The sequence below is a fragment of the Papio anubis genome, chromosome 11 (genome assembly GCF_008728515.1).
Source record: "Papio anubis isolate 15944 chromosome 11, Panubis1.0, whole genome shotgun sequence".
NCBI classification, from domain to species: domain Eukaryota; kingdom Metazoa; phylum Chordata; class Mammalia; order Primates; family Cercopithecidae; genus Papio; species Papio anubis.
The window spans coordinates 106,251,750-106,260,388 of NC_044986.1; positions in this window are offsets into that span (position 1 = coordinate 106,251,750).

Here is an 8,639-nt window from a genome sequence, read left to right on the forward strand (position 1 = left end):
AAACCTATGCCTATTCCAACGTTGATTTATACCTATATTTTCTCCTAAGAATTTTGTAGTTTTGCTTTCATATTTAGATCTTTGATCCATCTTATATAAATTTTGTATAAAATGTGAGGAAGGGAACAAAAATTATTCTTTTGCATGTGGACATACAATTGTCTCAGCCACTTGTTGAAAAGATTGTTACTACATTGAATGATCTTGACATCATTGTTGAAAATCAGTTGGCCGTAGACATATAGGTTTCTTTCTGTACTCTCAATTCTATCCCATTAATATATATGTCTATCCTTATACCACACTGTTTTGGTTATTGTAGCTTTTTGGTAAGAGTTGAAACAAGGAAGTGTGAGTCCTCTTGCTATGTTCTTTTTGTCAAGATTGATTTAGCTAGTCTGAATCCTTTGCATTTTCATATAAATTTTAGAATCCGGTTGTCCATTTCTCCAAAAGAGGCTGTTGGAATTTTTATTGGGATTTAATTGAACCTCCAGATTAATTTTGGGACTGTTGCCATCTTGACAATAGGAAGTCTTCCAATCCATGCATATGAGATATTTTTCTATTAATCTTGCTCTTCTTTAATTAATTTCAATATTGTTATGTACTTTTGTAGCTTCAATGTACTAGCATTGCACTTGTTATGTTATATTTATTTCTAAATATTTTGTTCTTTTTGATGCTGTTATAAATGAAATCGTTTTCTTAATTCCACTTGTAGATTTCAAATGGCTCTCGTATTAGTTTGCTAGGGCTTCCACAACAAAACACCACTGACTGAGTGGTGTAAACACTCACATTTCTGGAGGCTAAGAGTCCCAGATCAGGGCGCCAGCAGTTTTGGTTTCTTCCGAGGCCTTACTTCTTGGCTTATAAATGGTCATGTTCTCACATGATCTTTTCTCTGTGTATACATCTTCCTTTGTGTCCAAATTTTCTTTTATCATAAGGACAGCAGTGAGATTGGATTAGGAACCACCATAATGGTCTCATTTTAACTTGAACACCTCTTTAAATACTCAATTCCCAATTACAGGCACATTTTCAGGAATTAGGTCTTTAACATATGAATTTGGAGGGGGAAAAATCCAGCATATACCAGGTAATAGATAGGAATACAACTGATTTTTGTTTATTAATTTTGCAAACTTGCCAAATGTATTTATTATGTCTAGTAGTTTTTTACAGGCGTAAGAATTCCTTAACGTTTTCTTTTAGGTATAAGATCTGCAAATATCTTTTCTTTTTTTGTCTTCATTTCCCATATAGATAGATGCCTTTTGTTACATTTTCTTGCCAAATTACCCTGGTTAGAACCTCTGGTACAATGTTAAATGGAAGTGTTGACAGTAGTTGTCTTGTTCTTGATCCTACAGGGAAAGCTTTCACTCTTTCACCATTAAACATGCCATTAGCTGTGGAGTTTTCACTGATGACCTGTATCAGGTTGAGTGAGATTCCTTCCATTCCTAGTTTATGAGTATATTTATCATGAGTGGGTGTTGGATTCTGCCAATTTTTTTTCTGCATCAACTAATAAGATTGTGCATTTGTTTCTTTTATTCTATTGGTATGGTGTATTACATGGATCGATTTTAATGTGTTGAACCAACTTTATATACTCAAGAGAAATTCTACTTGGTCATGGATATGGTCCTTTTTCTCAGATACTAAATTCAGTTTTCTAGCATTTTAACAAAATTCTGCATCCATATATATAAGGGGCATCAGTTTTTATTTGTCTTTTCTTGGGAAGTCTTTGCGTGGTTTTGGTATCAGGGTAATACTACCCTCATAGAATGAGTTAGGAAGTGTTCCTTCCTCTTTACTTTTTGGAAACCATATGTGTTAATTTATCTTTAATCTTTTTAATAGAATTCACCAGTGAAGCCATCTGGGTATGATTTTTTTGTGTGCGTGGAAACTTTTTTCATTATTAATTTACTGTTTCTCCTTTTTATCAGTCTAGTTAGATTTTTCTATTACTGTTTGAGCCTGTTTTGATATTTTCTTTGTCAGGAATTTTCCATTTGTTATCTGACTTATTAGTATACAATTGTTTATCATATTCCCATATAATGGTTTTTATTTCTGAACGGTTGGTAGTAATGTCCACTTTTTCATTTCTGATAACTTGGGTGTTCTGTCTTTTTTCTTGTTAAACTAAAGTAAAGCTTTGTCAATTTTGTTAATCAAAATCTAACAGTTTTGTTAACATTCTTGATTGTTTTTCTATTCTCATTCTCTATTTCTTTTATTTCCACATTAATCTCTCTTGTTTACCTCCTATTTATTTTAGGTTAGCTTACATTTTTTTCTAGTTTCTTAAGGTGGAAAGTTAGGTCATTGATTTTAGATCTATTCTTTTTAAATGTAGGCATTTGTAGCTATAATTTTCTTTCAGAACACTGTTTTTGCTGCATCCCAAGTTTTGGTATATTGTGTTTTCATTTCATTAATCTCAAAATGTTTTCTAATTTCCCTTCTGATGTCTTCTTTTATCCATCAGTCATTTAGGAATGTGTTGTTTAATATCTACATATTAGTGAATATCACAAATTTTCTCTATTATTGATTTCTAACTTTAGTTCCTTTTGGTCTGAGAACGTATTTTGTATGATGTCAAACCTTTTACATTTATTGAGACTTGTTGTATTGCCTAATATGTAGTCTATTTTGGAGAACATTCAGTGAGCACTTGAGAATAATATATTCTGTTGTTTCACAGACGTTCTACAGAAGTCCACACATATAGAGAATGTTCTGCAGAGGTCTCTGGTCTAGATGGTTTATAGGTTTGTTCAAGTCTTCAGTAGTAGGTTTAATTTTGTGTTTACTTGTTCTAACCGCTATTTAATGTCTTCAACTATTATTTTTAATTGTCTTTTTATTTTTTCAATTATTTCAGTTTTTCTTTATGTCTTTTATGCTCCATTGTTAACTGCATATATGTTTATAATTGTTATATCTCCTCAGGTTGACTCATAATTATAAAAAGTTCTTTTTATCTCTGGTAACAATTTTTGTTTTAAAATCTTTTATTGTCAAATATTAGTATGGACTCTCTAGCTCTCTTGGTTACTCCTTAGATGGTGTATGTTTTCCTATTCTTTTAATTTTTTGTGGGTGTCATTGAATCTAAATTTTGTCTCTTAGAGTTAGCATATAGATAAACTTTGCTTTAAAAAAAATCTATTATGCAGTATCTTTTAATTGGAAAATTTAATCAATTTAAATGTCATATAATTACTGATAAGGTAAGGTTCATATTTGCAATTTTCTTATCATTTTCTTTTTTGTTGTTGTTTTTTGATGGAGTCTTACTCTATCAACCAGGCTGGAGTGCAGTGGCACCATTTTGGCTCACTGCAACCTCCATCTTCCATGTTCAAGCGATTCTCCTGCCTCTGCCTCCTGAGTAGCGGTGATTACAGACGTACGCCACCACATCCAGATGATTTTTGTATTTTTAGTAGAGACAGGGTTTCACCATGTTGGCCAGGCTGGTCTTGAACTCTTGACCTCAGGTGAATCACTTGCCTCAGCCTCCCAAAGGGCTGGGATTACAGGTGTGAGCCATCACGCCCGGCCAGTTTTCTGTATGTATTTTTCCCCCTTATTTCTGACTTATTTAGTGTTTAATAGATATATCGTCTAGAGTACCATTTTAATTCTTGTGTTATTTCTTTTCTTTTATATTTTATTGTCCTAGCAGTTGTCCTGTGAATTATAATTAATATCTTAATTTATAATGATCTAATTTTAATTAATACAAAATTAATTTAATAGCATACAAAAATTTTGCTCCTATATAGCTTTGTTATCCCCCGCATGCTGTGTTTGGCATAAATTACATGTTTATACATTGTGCACCCATCAACGTAGATTTATAATATTGCTTTATGCAGTTGTCTTTTAAAGTCAGGAGAAAAAATTACAAAAAAAAAAACCAAAACCTTATACTGTCTTTTATGTTTACGTATGTAGTTGTTTTTACCGGTGCTTTTTAGGAAAAAAAAGAAAATTCATGTGAATTAGAGTTACTATCTAGTATTCTTTCATTTTAGCCTGAGAACTCCTTTTAGTATTTCTTGTCAGGCAAGTTTTCCAGCAATGAACTCCTTTGGTTTTTGTTTATCTGGGAATGTTTTATCTTCACCTTTATTTTTGAAAAATAGTTTTGCCTGCTATAGAATTCTTGGTTGACGAAGTTCTGTTTTGTTATGTTTTCTAGCACTTTGCATATATCATTTCAATACCTTTTGGTCTCCAATATTTCTGATGAGAAATTCAATATCAGTCTTATTGAGAAGTCTGTTTATGTGATGAATCATTTCTCTCAGTACTTTCAAGATTCTTTCTTTTCCTTCAACAGCTTATTATGATATATCTAGGTGTGGATTTCTTTGATATTTTTCCTAGTTGGAGTTTGTTGAGTTTCTTGGATGCATAACTTAATCATTTTCATCAAATATAATAAATTTTTCCAACTACTTCCTCAGCTATTTTTCTGTCTCTTCTCTTTGTCCTCTCATTCTGGAATTCTGTTTTGTATCCATCAGTGCACTCGATGTTGTCCTACCATTCTCTGATATCTGTTCATTTTTCCTTAATTTTTTCTTCTTTTTGTCTCTCAGACAAAATAATCTCAGTTGACTGTATTGAAGTTTACTGATTCTTTCTTCTGACTGTTTAGATATTCTGGTGAACCCCTCTAGTAAATTTTTCATTTCAGTTATTATATTTTTCAAACCAGAATTCCTTTTTGGTTCATTTTTATAATGCCATTTATGAGCATGAATTGTCATGCTTAAAAAAAACTTATTTACACATGGTTTATTGCAGGTTTTTGAACATATTTGAACTAGTTTGTTTAAATTTTTGTCTAGTGAAACCAACATATGAGCTTCTTCAGAGATAGTCTCTATTGATTGAATTTTCCCTGTGCATAGGCCAAATATTCTTACTTTTGTGCATGTCTCATAATGTTTTGTTGGAAACTGGACATTTTAAATTATACCGTGTGACAACTTTATAAATCAGATTCTCTTCCCTCACCAGGGTTTGTTTTTATTGCTGCTTGATATAGCCATTGTTTATCTAGTAAATTTTCTGAACTAATTTCATGAAGTCTGTATTCTTTGTTAAAAGTGGCCTCTTAAGTCTCTATTTGGTTAGCCAAGGGGTCAGCTAATTGTTAGAGAGAAGTTTCCACACACACACACAAAAAATGGATTGAAAAATTATTTCAGTCTATGCCAAGGGGCTGTGTGTGCCTGTTGGGGTTAGCCTTCAACACTCAGCCTGGCAGTCCGCAAATCTGCTTTAAGCCTTCACTTTCTGCTGATGGTCAGCCAGAAGTGAGTCCTTACAGGCTTATAAGGTCTTTCTGTAGCCTTATGCATGCACGTGGCCTTCTACAGTCCAGAAATACATTGTAGATTCTCAAAACTCATCTAGATATCTCATTCTTCAGTTTCTCCTTTTAAACTTTTTGGTTAGTCTATTATTTGCCCCATCAATTATCAATCTCCATAGGCAACCACAAAGGTAAAACTCTTGCTTATAATTGTTTCTGACAAATGCCCCCACACTCACCTGCCATATGGCTTTTAGTACTGGGAAACTGCCAAGTTACCTTCTAAGTGGGTCTTTCTGGAATCTGTCAGGCAGGTCTAATAAGGACAGATATTCGGAAATGGCTCCAGCTCTGTTTTCTAATTCCAATAGCTAGCAAGGTGCACCAGGAATGCAGACTGTTATTTTTTATGGTTGCCATTGAGTTGAAGAGCAAGACATAGAACTAGAGCATGATAAAATTCCATAAAACTCCCAGGTTTTTTGTTGAGTATCTATTTTTTATTGAATAAACATTTTCTGGGTTCCTTCAAGCATTTGGTTAATTTCTAGAATCCTGAAAAAGATGATTCTGTTACCTTTGCCAGTTTCTTTTCTAGAGAAAATTTTTGAGATCCTTATTCTAACATTTTTACTGATGTCACTCCTGCACCTTTTTAAATAGTCTGAAAACTTTAGAGATTAAGGATGTTTATAAAAAATAAATGTGAAATAATTAAAGTATAACAAGAAGATATAGTACATGAAGTTATAATATCTGGTTTAACTTTAACATTAAAGTAAGTTAAGTCTTTCAAAATAGGTGGGGATAGAATAGCATCACATTTGTATATTCTTTTGACTTAAGAATATTTGTTAAGAAATTTTAAAAATACACTAGTTCCCCCCTACCTTTTTATGCATTTTGGTTTGAAAATGTTAATATATGTCATAATAGAAAATATTTATATCTTTAAACTCATTAACCTTATACTGCCTGCTCCAACACAATGCAGGACTGCAAACTACTGCTCAGCATCCCTTTGCATAATTTTTAACTAAATAAGTATTAACTTTTAATCTGTAAGATAAAAATGAGTTACATCAGGCCAGGCACAGTAGCTCATGCCTGTGATCCGATCACTTTGGGAGACAGGTGGGAGGATCACTGAGTCCAAGAGGTCTAGACCAGCCTGGGCAACATGGCATTACTTTGTCTCTACTACAGTAAAAAAAAATAGCCAGCCTAATTTTCTGTGTGGTAGCATATACTTTAAGTCCAGCTTGAGCCTGGGAGGCTGAGGCTGCAGTGAGCCAAGATTGTGCCACTGCATTCCATTCCAGCCTGAGTGGCAGAGCAAAATCCTGTCTCCGAAAAAAAAAAAAAAAAGTAGCATGAGTAGCATAGATGAAAGTTGACTTCTGAGTTATTAGAAATCTTAGCAAATAGTTCAAATAAATATATTGATTTTCTCACTTGACTTCTTATCAATGTATTCTTGTAAAAAATTAAAATCTTTTATTAATCAATCCAGTCTCAACAAGTAAACAGATGAAGAGCATGTTATCATATTTTGAACATTTCTTAAAAGAGGTAGATTGACCTTAAAGACATTTCTTTATATACAGATGTTCACTAAAATGACTCATTAAAGTGATTTGTTGTAATAGCTCTTTTAACACTAATGGATATTGACCTCAGCCCATTATTTTGTGCTTCTCCATACTCTTTCTGGTTGGATTTTAGCATGTTTCCAAAGTGATCCTAAGACCTTAAATGCACTAAAGATGTTTCAAGTTCTCTAACTTCCTTTTATTGTGGTGAAATATGCATAACATAAAATTTAGCATCCTAACCATTTTTAAGTGTATAATTTCATGGTATTAAGAACTTTCGCATTGGATCAGGTGTGGTGGCTCACACCTGTAATCTCAGCAATTTGGGAAGCCAAGGAGGGCAGATCACTTGAGGCCAGGAGTCTGAGACCAGCCTGGTCAACACGGTAAGACCCTGTCCCTACTAAAAATACAAAAATTGGCCAGGTGTGCTGGTGTGCACCTGTAGTCGCAGCTACTCAGGAGGTTGAGGCAGGAGAATCGCTTGAGCCCAGGAGGTGGAGGTTGCAGTGAGCCAAGATCACACCACTGCACTGCTGCCTGGGTGAAAGGGCAAGACTCCATCTCAGAAACCAACATCATTCTCTACCTTCAAAACATTTTCATCATCCCAAAGTGAAACTCTGTGTTCATTACGCAATAATTCCCCATTCCACATTCCCCCATCCCTTCATAACCACTATTTTACTTTTCATCTTTATGAATTTGACTAGGCTAGGTACCTCATATAAATGGAATCATATAATGTTTGTTCTTTGGGGTCTGGCTTATTTCACTTAGTATAATGTCCTCAACATTCATCCATGTTGTGCCATGTATCCAATTTCATTCCTTTTTAAGACTGAATAATATTCCATTATTTGTACATAACACATTTTGTTTATCCATTCATCCATTGACAGACATTTGTCTGACCTCCTTTCTTGAGACGATTTTTAACAAAAACGATGGCATATAATTAGTTCATATGTTCAAGCCAAACTAAGTTGGAAAAGAAAATTATGCTAGCAAGTGAAGAAGAAAACACATTCCATATAAATCCCTTAGGCCACATTCATATTTCAAGGTACCATATCTACATGACTAGAATGCAGATACATTTGAGTTATTTATCTGTTTACCTGTATATGAACCATTCAACACTGACTGCTGGCTGAAAATTAACTTTTACTTGCTCTTTTATTTCATGTTAATAAACTTGGTGTAACAATCTCTATTCTCAACATTAAGATTTGTAAAATATATACTCTAAAAGTCTTAAATACTACTTAATAATATATTCTTTATAGCAATGGTTTTGCAATATACCAATTTTAAATTTTTAAAAGACAAATTAGTCCTGTTTGTTTGCTTTGTAGTCTTGTCACTCTGGTTTCATTCTTGTTCTAACCTACCCTTCTATCGTCACTTGCTTCAGAATTTTCCTGGCAATCTGATTTTACCCTCTAAAACTCTCCTTTGCATCCTCAAATATTACTACTTTGTTTCTTAAGATATTGTACTTCCATTTCTATTTTATTTTTCTTTTATCCTCAACTAAGACAATACCATAGAATTAATTTGCTATAAACATATTACTGCAATGAAGGAAATTGAATATCAACGTGATTGCAGATATGAACCATTTAAATGTGAGAAATGTTACTGGATTATCACAACTTATCCACTTTTATTAATGAATA